The sequence below is a fragment of the Lissotriton vulgaris genome, chromosome 5 (genome assembly GCF_964263255.1).
Source record: "Lissotriton vulgaris chromosome 5, aLisVul1.2, whole genome shotgun sequence".
In the NCBI taxonomy this organism is placed as follows: Eukaryota; Metazoa; Chordata; class Amphibia; order Caudata; family Salamandridae; genus Lissotriton; species Lissotriton vulgaris.
The window spans coordinates 550,310,071-550,324,024 of record NC_141693.1 but is presented as its reverse complement, the minus strand read 5'-3'; the positions used below and the strand labels follow the sequence as shown (position 1 = coordinate 550,324,024).

General features: G+C 44.9%; 1 protein-coding gene across 5 annotated transcripts in view; it reads right to left on the bottom strand.

Moving 5' to 3' along the window:
* LOC147711220 (uncharacterized) overlaps positions 1 to 11,315 on the bottom strand; it is a 197,131-nt gene extending 185,816 nt beyond the window's left edge. For 4 of the 5 annotated variants that reach the window (XM_086922005.1, XM_086922004.1, XM_086922002.1 and 1 more), the window contains exon 1: positions 11,008 to 11,315. The gene's annotated coding sequence lies outside the window, so the exon portion shown is untranslated. Of the gene's footprint in view, positions 1 to 10,990 lie in introns of all 5 variants that reach the window. The other variant, XM_086922006.1, reaches the window with a different exon arrangement.
* Between the last annotated feature and the right edge of the window lie 2,639 nt (positions 11,316 to 13,954).

Sequence of the window (13,954 nt, the reverse complement as noted above, 5' to 3'; positions counted from 1 at the left end):
AACAGAATACCCAAACTTGCAACAATCCAAGAGGTTCAAACTGAAAGACTCATCACATTCGATCAGCCTGCAGTGCACCGTGAAGGACTATGCAATAATGCCATGGAACTCGTGCCTCTTGAGACACAGATTGAAACAGTTCATCAAGAAACTCCAGTCTACCCTAATGTGGCATCAGAAAGTGCTACCGAGAGACAGATTGAAAGAACAATCCCATCAATTGACAGAACTGCCTCTGGTTATTTCATCAACTTCGACAACTTCTCTGAAGATCAAAACGACCCCGAAGTGATGCCAGAAACAAAAATGACTTTTAAAGAAAAAGCAATGGAACTCTTTCATCAACTGAAGGAAATCTACCTTATTTCCCCTTGGTTAGAGTTCTGGTTCGGTCTAGGTGTATTTTTCCTCCTGCTTTGGCTCATCATGGTACTTTGTTTGGGAAAATTAATTGAGGGAAAATATAGTAGAATGGACACAGCAAGTCAGAACATCAGCCTAGTCCTGAAACCACACAGATCATCCCACGTGAAGAAAAGAGAACTGTCAACAGTAAATGTCACAGCCATTCCAATACCTGGTGGGGTAGTGTGGGAGAAAACAGACTATGAGATCTATGGTCCGGTCGAAATCCTGAAGCATCCTCATCAACTGAAGGTTTCCTTAAGTGACTTTGTAAAACCTAGTACATTCTCTGATTCTTGGGACTTGTAGCAGGGATTTTATTTTTGACCCTTCTGCTTCGTTATGGCAAGCAAAAGCTCAGACATAGCTCCCATTGAAATGGAAGAGACAATCCTAGCAATGCGCTACCTGGACAGGATAACTAACGTCCTTGGATTGGCCAGGCTGAGAGATCTAAACATGACCTGGTTCCTTTCATTCAAACCTATATGGCAACATTGTATCTTACCGGTACTTCGATGTATGCTATGCGGAGATGAGTACGTGTTGGACATCTGTCTTTCACTTCCATCAGCAGTACCAATGGACGGCGATAATTTGCTCAGTCCAATAACGGCTCACGCATTGTGTTGTCCACAGCGGCTACCAATCCTGATGACGGCATTCGTTGAGACTCCTGTGCTACGACTAGGTGGTAACAGTGGAGCAAGTGACAAAAGCAACATCACCCAGGTACGACCTTCTGTGAGCATTGCTGATCCTGTCTATGATGACAGCAATCATTCTCACACCTGCCAAGTTACAGCACTATCAAATTTGGTTGAACTGTCACCTGATTTTGTAGACCAATTCTTTGAGAGCCTGTCTGATATGATGTTCTCACCCGAACAGAAACAATAACTTTAGAGAAGCTTTCCGACACACAGTGTTCCCATGAACTCTGAATTCGGCCTTCAGTTTTGAACAACAAAAACTGCTAAAAGCGTTGGAACTCTATTTCCCCGTTCAAGCATTAATTCTTTTGAATTGAACACTTTTTAATATTGACCCTTTTTTTGGCACGAACAATTCTTTGCTTAAGGTAAAAACTATTCTTAGAGAACAGAAGCTTCAACTTCTATTTCTACACACATCTAGAGACATAATAAGTTACATCAGCCTCTAGCACATTTATTGCAATGCATTTATATGTGATGATTTATCTCGCCCTTCTTCTGTTTCAGAGATATTTCATGTGTAATTATTTTTTGCATAATCGTTCATTGATTTCATATGCAATAATTTTTGAATGATTTCTATGCTTCAAAAACGTACAGTACCTATAATTTTCACGTATTACAATATACGCCTATTTCAAATGCATTTATGTATTTTGGGGTGGGCAATGTTACACATGCATCTTATTGCTCTAGTTTTAGTAATTTGATGGACATGAACCCGTGGAGTGGGTGTTGCGTGCTTATCTAGGATCCTGATCGATACTGTGACCTTATGCCCCTATTCGGCTATAAATCCATTTATTCCCTATATTGGCATAACTGTTCAAGTACAATATTCAGAAAGTCATCTCTGGCCTCACACGAACAGAGCCACATTCCAGAATAGTTCTCTGCCACTTCCTTTGCAACCAATTAGTGCAATGACAGAGCAGAAGTCACTATCTGAGATTCCTAGATTAACACTCCGAGTTCTTCAACAAGATAAAAACTCAGCAAACCTGGAAATCCCTGCTTGCTGTGTTTTGATTAATAATGGAACTCTAATGAGCAACTGATAGCTATCACTTCCTAGTGACATCTTTAATTGACGTCTTATGTCCAGCAAACTTACGTCAAACCAGGCACCTTTCAGGTATAAATATTACCAACGTTGCCTTAAGCAATGAGCCCCCCTGTTGCTGCAGCCTGTTGCCCGTCGCTTGACGAAGCTGCTGATACCATTATCGCTGCTAAAGCGCGAACGATGGTGTGGTGAGCCTAGGAGCTGAACAGCCGTCCCTCTGCGAAGAGCCCAGCAGATGCCAGCTGCCCGCGGACGCTGTCCCCCCTCCTCCTCCTCGATGCGCTGAGAAGAGACGCTGTCTTTCTCCTGCAGAGAAATCCAGCTCCAGCGTTTCTGGTCTACCCTTGCGGGTGACTGGGATACCGAGTTTCCCTGAAGGAGATACCAGACCTCCATCATTCTATTCAGAGGTATGGTGTTGACTAAACCCTTAGTGAGAATTCTTGAAGCAAACCTTGGCAAAACCAGCTTAACTTAAAGCTACTTACTTACTCCCCTCCCAAGTATTAGGCTTAGGTCAGGTACACTGGGGTAGGCGTAGTTAGAAGCACCAGTTGAGTATTTTAGCCTAATGTATATATGACTGTATATATGTTTTATTACTTTTAAACCATTGTATGGCTAAGAAACCATATCAATGCTTTTACAGTATTATTTCGCAATACTTATCTTACTGTACGTACTTTTTATAATACAAGTCTTGCAATTGTGGCAATTCATTTCTCTTGTACGAGAAGAAAGACTGTTCAATAAATGTTAACCCTTTATTGACAAACGCCCGTCTCTCTATTCTCTACATATTGTGAAAGTAATCTGCACTAACCTGACTGAGTAAAATAACTGTCTATTGTTTCACACGACCCTAGAGATTGACTCTTGATCTGAGGAGCAAAGTTGTCATGTTGCACGGTTGTTGGAAAACTGAATCCCTTCTTGTTTGTGCCAGGGAAGCTGATCACTTCCTATTTCAGTCAAGAAATTTTCCAGTGACCTCTGAGCTAGTTGGTAACAAACCCAATTAAGTTTAGCATAGTCAGTAGAGGCCTGGAAGATCCGCACTTCTACGTCGATACTACTGTTTATGTTATTCCAATGCGCAGGGCCTAGTGGGAAACTAGGAACTACACTACAAGGCAACTAAAATGCCGGCACTGATCATATGAGCTTCCCTAAGAAGCGGGGATCTTATCCATAAATGTCAAACAGCTTAACATGGCATTGCTTAATTGTCGTTCCTTGCCAAAGCACGTGACAGAAATCTCCCTTCTTCTACATGACACCGTACCCGATGTGCTATTCCTTATGGAAACATGGCTAGGACCCAGCTCTGACCCAGACATTGTCCGAGCACTCCGTCCGGGATATTTGATTCAGCACATCAATAGAGTGGGCAGCAAAGGGGGAGGGATTGCCATTCATTATAAAGATCACTTAGTATGTCGCATTTTGGGCAGCCCCCTTGCAGACTGTGAAAACGCCCACTTCTCCATCGCTCTTACCCCCTCAACTACATTTTCTGGCATACTTCTATATTGCCCCCCAGGAGCCTTGGGTCAATTCTGCAGCTCAATGCTTGAAGCAGTGGTAGACCTAGCCAGTATCTCTTCTAACTTCAATCTTCTAGGTGACTTCAATTTACACTTTGATAACCTTCATGATACAACAGTCAATAATCTTACTCATGACCTTACAGCATACGAGATGCTTCTAAAAGTCCATCAAGCCACTCACACCAAAGGCCACCTCTTGGACCCGATATTCTCAAACATTCCTAAACTAAAAGGAAAAAATCCTGTTACCCTCCCCTGGTCGGATCATTTTCTAATCCCTTTTGCATGGCAGCCTTCGCCCCCCCACATGATTGTACCACGCACCCAAGCCCGCCACTGGCCCAAATTAAGTATTGAGGAATGGTCTAAAGAACTGCAATCCAACACCCCCTCATACAACCCGACCCAGTATTAGCTAGCGGTGAGTTCCACTCATGGATTGAGAATTCATTAGACTCAGTACTCCCAAGGAGATCCCTATTAAAAAAAAGTCAGCTCTAGCAATGAACCATGGTTCACACCTGAACTCCGAAAATCAAAGCAGGGGTGCAAAAGATGAGAAAGAGAATGGAGGAAAGACTTCTCTAGGGAAAAATGTTTTACCTACAGGGCATCCATCAACTCCTATAAAGCCGCACTTAAAATGGCACAGGCAGCCTTTTATGAAGAAAAAATGTCATCCTCCTCTAATGCACCCTAATAATTATTTAGGATCATAAAAAAACTCATGAAAGTTCTAGATCCCCCTGCGGTCCCAGACTCCACTGGTATCCGATGTAAAGAGCTAGTAGACTTCTTCTCCACCAAAATACAACTCATACTTAAACTTCTCCAACTGGCTAATAGTGAACAACTCCCCACGCAATTTGAAGCCGAACTTCAGAATAATTCCCCCAAGATGGAATCCCTCGCCCCACTTACTGAGGAACTTCTTCCCCCTATCCTTAATCTAATTAAGAGTGGCTCCCCGCTGGACCCGGCCCCCTTTAACACCATGAAATCTGCTACACCAGTCATCATCCCTCCCATTGTCAATCTAGTGAATTCTTCGCTTGAATCTGGCATAGTCCCCCAGGACTGGAAGATGGCAATGTTGAAAGCACTTCTGAAAAAACCCCACTTGGATCCTGGTGAACTGTCCAACTATCGCCCAATTTCTCTTCTCCCGGGTATCAGTAAAGTTGCAGAAAGATTTGTGAACCGCCAACTATCTGCATATCTTGAATCCTTTAAACTACTTCACCACTCCCAGACGGGCTTTCGCCCAGGACAAGGTACGGAGATTGCACTAGTGGCGGTAGTGGAGGAGTCCAGAAAGATATTGGACTCCGGAGGATCTGTTGCCATCATCCTCCTAGACCTCAGTACAGCCTTCGATACGGCGAATCACCGTACCCTGGTACACTAGCTCGAAAAACTAGGAGTAAAAGGGAGGGCCCCTTCCTGGCTGGAATTGTTCCTCGAAGGAAGATATTTTCAGGTGTTTGAAGGTAACATCCTCTCATTACCACTTCCTCTACAGTGTGGGGTCCCTCAGGGCTCCTCCCTGAGTCCCACACTTTTTAACGTGTATATGTCTCCATTGGCTGAGATAGTTGCACCCTTCGGAATTCAACTGATAAGCTATGCAGATGACACACAGCTCATCGTGGCATTGAACCAACCAGAGCAGGCCCCCTCAAACCTGAGCTCCTGTCTCATTGAAGTCGCCAGCTGGATGAGTCAGTCACATCTTAAACTCAATGGCGACAAGATGGAGCTCATGCTGTTAGGAAATCAAGCAATCTTTGACCCACATACTCTGTGGCCGGCATGCATGAGACCTGCGCCTATCCCTAAAAAGGAAATAAAGAGTCTGGGCGTCTGGCTTGACCACAAACTTACCTTTAGAACCCAGGCAAGAAAAACAGCTGCCACCTGTTTTGGCCTTCTAAGGTCAACACGTAAAATACTGCCCCTCCTACCTGAAAAATCCCATAAAATCCTAATCCAAGCCCTCCTATTATCAAGGCTGGATTATGGAAACGCCCGTTATCTAGGAGCCCCCACCTTCGTCATTCACAAACTTCAGGCAGTCCAGAACTCAGCCGCAAGACTCCTTACTGGTACTAACCTCCTATCTTCAGCTAAACCAGCCTTAAAAAAACGGCACTGGCTCCCGATAAAAGAACAAATACATTTCAAAACCCTCTGTATTGCACACAAAAATCTACAACGCACCCTCCCCCCCCCCCCCTCCCCCCATTTTTAAGGATTTTATTAAACCACACACCTCAATTAGAAACCTTCGCTCCAATGACCTTTCCCTGGCAGTGGTCCCCAGAATCAGGAGGGCCCGCACAGGAGGGCGCTGTTTCTCTTTCAATGCGTCCAAGCTCTAGAACTCCATGCCTCTTCACATCCGCCACAAAACCAACCACCTCTCTTTCTGGAGCAGTTAAAACATGGTTATTCCCACAATAACCCCTTCTGATCCGCACTGCATGTCCAAAGCACTGGGATACTCCTGGGTAGCCATGTGCTATATAAGAACATATTTCATTTCATTTAATTAATGTCATTATCAGAATAGCCAACTACTGCACAAGGTACATCAAAAACTATGCCACCATCAGCAAAGCTCTACAAGAGCTCACCAAGCAAGGGTGTTAGTTTGAGTGAAACACAACATGTGAATAAGCATTCCAAGAGATCAAAGAGAGAGTGAACCATACTGCTAACATGGCTTACTTTGACCTTACACTGGGCATCAAACTCACCATAGATGCCAGTCTGGTGAGCCTAGAAGCTTTCCTAGCACAGCACCGCTGAAGGGAATGACTGTCTACCAACCGTACCCAAACCAGGTACAGTATGTCATATGTGGAGGAATCATACTCCCAGGCCCAAAAATGAGAGCTTGACATTAGTATGGCTGGGTAGGCACTACCAGATTTCCATCCACAGGAAACACTTCAACATCATTACTGTCACCAGACACTAATAACAATCTTTTTAAATCACCTGGACTACAACATTGGAAGACAACATCTTTGTGGGTCCCAATCAAATGGAATGGTAGAACAATTCATGTAGACTTTGAAAAAAACTATACAACAAGGGCAAAATAGACGTCAACCTCTACAACAGTTGCTGAACACTGTCCAGGGAGCATAAAGAAACAAGCCACACAGCACTATGGTGCTGGAAACCCTTATGTTTGTATGGGAGCTCAAGACAAGACTACCCAGCTGAAACACCACCCTGAATCATGAGAAGACAAGGAGGATATGCCAAAAGTTTCAATGAGAAGTTGAAATAATGAAACAATAGGCGAACGCCTGGGGACTTTCTCGATGCAGAGAGGTTTGAGACGATGAGTGGGTCCTCGTGAAGCAATAGCCTCATCGGAAAGGGGATGCCATATATTTTGCTCAGGCTACCTGTGACGCATGAAACCATAACTATTGGAGCAGAACACAGCAGACAAATCAGATCATCTCACACTTCAAACAGTGGCGTCTGGCAACATTAAAATATTGTGAGGCGCAATTCCCAAAAGCTCCCCATAAATGTTACACTTGCTGGCATGCAGGCTCTGGTTGTGGTCTCACTTCACCCTGGCGCACTCCTCGGCGGTGACTCCAGCACGAAAGGGAAAGACTTCCTCCCATGTGCAAAGCCAGGTTCGAGCAGGCTAACCTAGCACTCATTTTGAGGCTAGGGGCCTGTGGCTGCAATTCCCTGGCTGTTTCTCAGCCATGGGATTGCTAGCTCTGAAGTGCGTATGTCTAACTGGCCGGCTGCACAGTAGCAGGGGCTTCAGTAACAGTGCAATTGTACGAACCAGCCCTGCTTCTGCCCCCGCGCGGTAACAGTGAGAGCCTGTGACAAATTTTAATAAAAAGGTATTTATTACCATTTTATTTGGGGCGACGCTCCTCCGCCATAAAGGAATTAGCCTCCACTGACTTCAAACCATATCATTAGCAGCACTACAAGGGAAATGAATGTGCCACTGCAACGACAAGCTCAGACAGTGAAGACGAGGCAGCCGAGCCAAAAGTCGAGGAAACCCTACGAGATGTCATTCAGAGTGAAGCCACAAGAATCCGACCCGAATGATTTAAGAAATATAACAAATGTCTAAGGGAGAAGGTATTTTCTGAAGCAAGAAGGAGTGTAATGTCACGCACGGATGGAGCGCCATGGCATGAAGGCCGCTGGGTAGGTCAGCCCTTCAGTCATCAACGACATCCTGTTTCCAGCAGGGAATAGCAGAAGGTTGTCGATGTAAGAGAACCTAAGCACAGATGTGCAGGAGTCTAACTCCAGAATACGAAAACCACCCTGTAACTGATTAGGGCAAAAGTATAAAGAAATTAAGAAATTCAACAAGACAGCGAGTCTCCTGTGTTGCAGCATGTGGGTAGTGCCTAATCGGCTGGACTGACTGATCGGAGTGTTGGCCAGTTTATTCGCCGCTGTGGTCCAGATTTATAGCCAGGTTGGCTGGTTTTTACAATTGAGTTCCCTGATAGTACCTCTTTTAGATATCTGCTTCGCTAATGGGTGCCGCTTTTATTTTGGTGCCCAGGATATTTTTTCGCCCCAGTCTGACTCTGTGGGAAGCCTGTTCAAGGGAGTTGAGAGCTAGGCCCTCTTACTGCTCATTCTCAGGGAGAGTGTTTACTTTATGTGTCTCCTCCATCAGGGTTCTTTTGACGGATGGTCTAATAATGATACACAAAGGTGACGGTTATTCTGTAACCAGGGTCAACTCCTAGGTGTTTTTTAGTCCCTCTATTAGTGCACACAAAACAGTCAAGTGGGGCATCAAACTTCTCACTTCCATGCACTAATCCAGTTCTGGGTATTTCTCTGCATTTTAGTACTTGTAGCCAGGTCCACCAGAATGTTTTCCATTACAACTGCTGGTTATTTCCTTTATGACAATATTCTACGGTTACTATATGCAAGGGCGTAACTTGGGGAGGGGGGGGCTAGGGTGAGACGTGCGACCCAAAAACAAAATAGAAGAAGGACTACACATTTACATAAAAAAGTGCAAAGAATGACAGCATAGAAACACAGAAGAGGCACTAAGAAAATAAACAAAATCAAATTTTTAAAACCAGCATCATATCTATTAAATACATTGCTTACTCATAACAGCTCCTTACTAGCCCAGCTTTGGAATAATTTAATAATTGTCCCGGGTCTAGAGATCGGGGGAACAAAAAGTATCTACTTACACCTACATAGGTGAACCACTTACGAACTTTCAGTAATTCTTCGAACTTCAGGCACTTCACATACCAGAGTGCTTAGGGGCGACCCGGAGAAGGGGCTAGCGGTGTGCGGTCCATTGCTGTTTTTTCTACATAAGGGCTCCCAAGCTGACGAGCTTCTGGACGACGCACCTGCTTGCTGGGCAACAAGGCCCGTGACGGTTACGAGGCGGCCTTCTCTTCCACCCCTATTGACTTTCTCTACTGATGAGAGAAGATATCCCGAAACCCGGGCCATGTCCTGGGTCTAGAGATCGGGGGAACAACAAGTATCTACTTGCACCTACGTAGGTGAACCACTTACGAACTTTCAGTAATTCTTCGAACTTCAGGCACTTCACATACCAGAGTGCCTAGGGGCGGTGTGCGGTCCATTGCTGTTTTTTCTAACTAAAAAAAGTGTCTCTCCCCGATATCTACGTTTGCTGCACTTATCACAAGAAGAATGTTGAGGCGCTCTGAGGCATGGACATGGAGGGGTATTGGACCTGGAACGTGGGTGGTGGGAGGGTAGGCGGGGGGATGGTGGAGGGGTGGGGGTTGGGGGGGTTGGTTACTGTTCCTGCTTTTTCTTTTGGATATTGGTTCGCTTATGCAGAATTGCCAGTTAGGGAGAGGGCCTCATATTCAAGCTGGGATCTACATATGTTTTCGTCACTGTTTTCCCATGCCAATTTCTCATGCATCGAATGTCTGTAGACTTATGGGAAGTTGTACTGTCTGTATATGCGCTCATTTGTTAATAAACAGATTTAATACTAAAAAAGAGTCTCTCACTGTTTTCAGTTTACCCTCTCAAAAACCCGGACAAGATCCAATTTTACCGAAATCTGCCGGGACAACTGTTGAAAACCCAGGACGGTCCCGGCAAATCCGGGACGCCTGGTCACTCTGGGGGTGGAGGGGGAGTTATGGGTGTTACACCGCGCCCCCCTCCCCCCATACGTGTATTCTGTAGTTAATATCCTGTAAATTGGGTATGATGAGGTGTTGGTCGGATTACACTTGGGGGGGCAGATTTATGTTGGTAATGCGCCATGTTTGCGTTACGCAACTGCCGCGTAAACGTGGCGCATCCCTACGACCCATTTACAACGTGATGCATCTAGGCAGATGCGTCACGTTGTAAAGCCCTGCACCACTTGTGGGCGTTCCGGCGCAGGATGGGAGTTCCGGGGCAGGTGCGCCTCGCAAAAGTGGCTGAGTGAAATCTATAAGATTTCACTCAGTCACTTTCAGGCCAATGCTGCGTCAAAACCCTGGGCCTGCTTGAAGCAGGCGTAAGGCTTGACGCAGCATTGGACAGATAGGGCACCCCCGAGCCTTGCTGGAGCTGCGTCGCGCTTGCGACGCAACTCCAGCAATGCGCCACCTTTACGGCACAGATGCGTCACTCATCTGTGCCGTTTATGCCCCATGGTGCGCCGCATTGTGAATGCGGCGCACCGTGGGTGGCGGAGCAGCGGCGCAAAATAACTGGCGCATCCCTGGGGATGCGCCAGTTATCATAAATCTGCCCCGGGATGTTTACTTGCATATGCAGACCGAAACTCTATCACACACACACACTTTATTTGTTTTAAATGTCTTATAAAATGGTCATTTTACAAAATATTGAATTTGAATTACCCCTCACATTGGCACTCCTCTTCCTTGCTTCTTACGTTGCCCTGTATAATATATTTTAACCAGCGTGATTGTTGGAAAATCTGAAGTCTTAAATTCACCCCCCCCCAATCTTAAGGACCAAGCTACGGCCCTGAATATATGACTCGCATCTCGGGGGCACAATATCCCAGTCTGGTTTTCCCATCTACAAACGACTGCAATGTGCATGTTTGCAACTTATTGAATTTAAGGTAAACCAGAATGTATTCATTTTTAATGGAATCCTAAGAACAGAAACACTTTCAAAATACCTATTTCGAAGTCTTTCTCTGCGTGGACAAACACAGGAGCCGAGCGCTCACGTAAGTGTCCTACCTGAGCTGTGTACAGACCTGTTAAACATGTTTCCGGGCTCCAGTCTGTAAATTCCGAAGTTCAGTTGCAGTAGGTACAGAGGTCGCAAATTAGAGACGGCGAAAACACAGCTTCCTGCTTCTGCTGGTGAAAAGTGAGAGATAGTTTCGCTCTGCTGCAGCTTCCCTTGTCACAAGGTTGGCACGGAAATCTTGTTTCGTCTCTAGCCTTTAGGTCACAGTTGACGCTTACGTAGTGTCGCCTTTTGTAATATTAAGGTGGAAAGCACCGGGTTTCGATTCTGCATCAACTAACGAGCCCCGTTTCCGGCTTTTACTCCATTTTGTCTGAGGGCGTCTCTGCTGGTTACTTGTACCCCGTGTGCAATGGGGGGGGGGGGGGGGGGGGGGGGGGTCTCCAAGAGTGGGACAGGCGCAAAGGCGTGGCTTAAAAAGAACAAAATATTCTAATTCACCATCCTGGTAACGGCATATAAAATAAGGCACATCTTAAATGAAAAATAAATGCAATTTCAACTAGTCAATGGGAAATGTATAATTTTTCACAATGAAACATCGATGCACGTAGCCAAACAGCCACACAATTATATCCTGGTTGGTGCCGTGGAGAATAGTATTTAGTGGAAAAAGGTCCCAGCCTGTGTCAGAAAGTATTGTGACTTTGTAAGTCATTATATTAAAAACTTACAGTACACACAGTAGATAGGCTGCTACAAAAAATCTGCTAAAAGATTTAGGTTTATGATTGATAACGTGCTTCCAAGATATAGAGTATAGTAATAAGCAGACTGCACCAGTGCATTTCTATAACTGTTCATTGTTATAGTATGTTATGTTATGTTGATTTGTATAGTGCACTAATAATCTGAGAGGCTATCCAAGTTATTGTAGGTGTGTGGTTCCAAGGTGCTTGTATGGCGAGCTAGGTCTTCAGCTTCCTGCGGAACTCAAGAAGTGAGGAGGTGCTTCTAATGTGTTGAGGGAAGTTGTTCCATGTCTTCGGTGCGATGTAGGAGAATGAGTGACCTCCAATTTTTGCTTTTGCGTATGCGGGTAGTGTCAAAAGAACACTCAAACTGACTTTTACGAAGACAGAAGCTTATCAGAAACTGTGAGAAAGAATGGAGATTAGCACCCTCTTACCTCAGTATGAATAAGCTTCACATATTGCGAAAATAGTACAAGGACTGAATCCTTAGAGCCAAATCCTCTCACTTCAGAGCACTCGTGAATTCTGCATAGAGCAGACCAAAGCGTCTGTTCGAGGTTCTCGTGATGGAGCAAGGTTTCACACATAAAGTGACTTGCTCGTACTCAACCCTCTTGATAATAATATTAATGTACTAACTAACATGTTTTGTCTTTTTAATATTGCATTACACGACATATTAGATATCTAGGGGAAGCTTGCCAATGTGGTTTTACTTACTATAATCCGCTTGCACTAAAATGGCTGCTGCTAGGCGGGATTTTCTACTGCGCATGTGTCTCTTATGCCCACGTGACATGCTTGGTAAAAAAACTTTTGCTTCTGCGCAATAGAACTAAGATGGCTGTTATGTGTCCTAATGTGCAAGAAGCTTGCATCGCTGCTTTGCTAAGCTCAGGGGTGGGGGAATCATATCGCCCGACGCCCGAACCATGTTCTTTTTATTGATGGGCAAGAAGATTTATTGTCTATTATGTCCGACGGACATGTAGACAATAAATCACGTTAATACAACAGGCTCTCGGCACTCTGGGGCTCACAGCCAATCCGAAGCGTGCAGATAGTCTATGGAGGCATCTGATTGGCTAGCAGTCCATCACAGGGCTCTAGCCAGTGATTGGCTGGGGGGGTGAAACGTCACTCAGCCTATGCATGCACAGAAGTCCGTGGCCGTCGCGGGGCTCGCAGTCAGGTAAATTAAGCAGCTTTGCTCGTATTTAAAAGTGTGAGGTTGGATGCTCGCATTAAACTAATCTCTACTTGATTGTGTGAAATTGTGAAGAGGTGCGATTTTTTTTTTTAGCAACTATGGGTGAAAAGATTAATCACTTCAAAAGCCTAGGCCTGGCCCTCCGTGGCGTTTCATAAGAGGACGTAAAAAAACTGCGCCACCACCCTGACAAAAATAAGGAGCCAGCCTCTGAGGACAGCTTAATGGTGATTGCAGAGGCTTCAGAAGTAGTTAGTGACCCCAAAAAACGAGAGTTCTTCGACAGTGAAGATAAATATGAAGGGCGTGGGTGGCGGGCTCGGTGGACCCGTCATTCAGTTACACTGCGATCCGACCTCATGTTTTCAGAGTTCTTCAGAGGCCGAAATTCTTTTGATGCTTTCTACAGTGCACGGAGCATAAAAAACACATGGAGGTTGATGACTCATTTGCCAGCTTTGGGATGGGGTCGGTGTATTCAGTAACAGGTTTTCTGAGGGCAAGGTCGTAATGACGTCAGCAAAAAATCAAGACTCTCCAGTAGTTGGTGTTTGAATGTATACAGCCGATATCTGGCAAGACAGGGCGCTGTATGGCCTGAAGAAAAACTGTAAAAAAGTGAGTGTTATACAGGAATATTCTGAAGTAACATGCTTAAGCACTCTTGTATTAAAACGGGTTTCATGTTTTCAAGTTTTTATCTACTGGGCCTGACCAAAGTTAGGGTGTGTGAAACTTGGGGTTGCATTTTGCAAGCTGTTGTTTTTTCACCGATATATACACTGGGATACCATGATTACACTGAGCACCGAGGGTTAGGTACTGGTAAAATGTTTAAAACATGTAAATACGTATTTGTATAGCACACTTGAATATCTGCATAGTGGATTAATGTTTGTTAAAGTCAATAAGCCAGACAGCAGAGACGCAACTAGACTGAGGCCCATTTGGGGTGGCGGGGGGGGTAATTTTCCAACTATAGGCAGAGAGTGGCGATGCAGGGGCTCTAAGAAGGGGGTGAAAACACAATAAAAAGCTTTGTTAAC